Source organism: Anneissia japonica, unplaced genomic scaffold (genome assembly GCF_011630105.1).
Source record: "Anneissia japonica isolate Jap-2015-1 unplaced genomic scaffold, ASM1163010v1 scaffold29389_len4829_cov115, whole genome shotgun sequence".
Classification (NCBI taxonomy): domain Eukaryota; kingdom Metazoa; phylum Echinodermata; class Crinoidea; order Comatulida; family Comatulidae; genus Anneissia; species Anneissia japonica.
The window spans coordinates 188-2,105 of record NW_022700716.1 but is presented as its reverse complement, the minus strand read 5'-3'; the positions used below and the strand labels follow the sequence as shown (position 1 = coordinate 2,105).

At 35.6% G+C, this 1,918-nt stretch overlaps 1 long non-coding RNA gene across 1 annotated transcript; it reads left to right on the top strand.

Annotated features, from left to right (window-relative positions):
• The first annotated feature begins 418 nt into the window (after positions 1 to 418).
• On the top strand, positions 419 to 1,479 carry LOC117103406. The gene is made up of 3 exons (XR_004444587.1): positions 419 to 448; positions 1,007 to 1,088; positions 1,394 to 1,479. It is a non-coding gene; the product is annotated as an uncharacterized LOC117103406 (long non-coding RNA).
• Positions 1,480 to 1,918: the final 439 nt, after the last annotated feature.

Genomic DNA, 1,918 nt, shown 5'->3' with positions numbered 1-1,918 from the left:
TAGGCCTAGGTCCTATTAAAGTTATTACATATTTTCAATGTATATAATTTAATGAATAATAATAATGTAATTTTCTCAATAATGTTTCTCTTTTAATTAAATTACTGTTCACCAAATTCCCTCCCCAGTTCTGTTCCTCGTAAATCATGATCTTATCTAATACATCATAATTTGTAATTTCAGAATAATCACGCTCCCGAACAACCTGGTTGCCATTGTCATTTCTGACTTGGCATCCACCACCAGTTCTCATAATTCAGAACTTGACAAAAACGTCAACGTTGATGGTACTGGTAGTGAGAATGCAGGTGGACAAGAAGAAACAGATGATGATGATGAAGATGGTGATTCTGAAAACGAAGATGGCATGGATGGAATACAAGCTGACAGTGAAGATGAAAGAAAGAAGAAAGAGAGAAAGAAGAGAAAGAGAGCACAAGAGAAATTGGTTAGTAACTTTCTTTTCCGTCATTCATTTATGCATCCAGTACATCTAACAGAAAATAGGTCTAAAATCTGCCATTTAAAGTGTGTGATGCCTGCCTTTATAGGCTGTGAAGCTTAGGGAGGCTAGTTAGAAGTTAGAAAAAAAATCAAAAAATTTAAAAACTTAATTTTTTATTAACATTTTTTCAGAGGTGGCTCCAGAAATTTGCCGAACCAAGAGGCCAGCTAGAGCCTCCTCGGTCAGGGTCTAGGAATAAAAATCTCTGATTAAGTTCATGGGTAGTTTTTATGGCTTAGTAAGCCCAGATGTACTTTAGATCAACTCATTAAGGATTGCCAATCAAAATAATGTTATTGGGATAGGCAAATTATTATTTTTGGTACGAGGATCTTGTCATGGCATAGGACGGCACCAGCGGCGGGGTTACTGGCCTGTCCAATGTGGGAGGGGAGGGAAATTCCCTCGCTGACCCTCTGCTTGCTCCATCACTACTATGTACAGTATCATTTATTATTTATTAATTGATTTTAATAGTTTTGATTATTGTTATTGTAACAGGCTGCTGCATCTCTAAGCATTGGTGTTGGAAGCTTTTCTGATCCATCGGATATCCCTGGATTAGCTCACTTTCTTGAACATAGTAAGCTTTTATTTTATACCAGCTATAATGTATATTAACATAAACTCTTTATTACATCCTGGCAGATGTATTGTTAGAACTCTGCAACTCATGACAAACTAATTAGCAAACTGAGGTCTTCCAGCAGCAGTGGCCAATGCTGTAATAAATTCAGAACAACTTTTAGTACAGGCCTACCATGTTGCTGCTGTTTCCATCTCTGCTACATTTACACATTATTTATAAAGATGACGACGACTGTACATGTTTGCAATAATGCATATATCAGCAAATATTATATTACTTAATGAATTGCATACTTTCAGTGGTGTTTATGGGCAGTAGCAAATACCCTGATGAGAACTCATTTGATGCTTTTGTAATGCGTCACGGCGGAAACAACAATGCATCTACTGATTGTGAACGGGTAAGTTAGAATGAATATTAATTATATACAGTTCACTCTCCAATTCGAAACCACCTTTAAGACCTGAAAATTTAGGGTGGTCTCATTGTTCAGTCTCTAATTAGTGGGTTAGCTTTGTGTTAAAAGATTGAAGATTGTTATTAGGTTCTTTGAAAAAGTGTGCTTGAATTAGAGGGATCTCAAATTGGAGGTGCACTGAATGGATAGATTGTGACATTCAACCTTTTCTACTCCATTCTGTGCATTAATTTACCCATTGTGCATTATCTGTTTGACCTCTATTCTGTGAAAGAAGTTGATGCAACTTCCATGTAAAACAGTAACACTCATTATGTATACCAATAAAAAGATTATTAATAATTTGGAACAGTATAAAATGTTTATTACACTTTAGTTATGTACACTTTACACCAAATTATGTAAC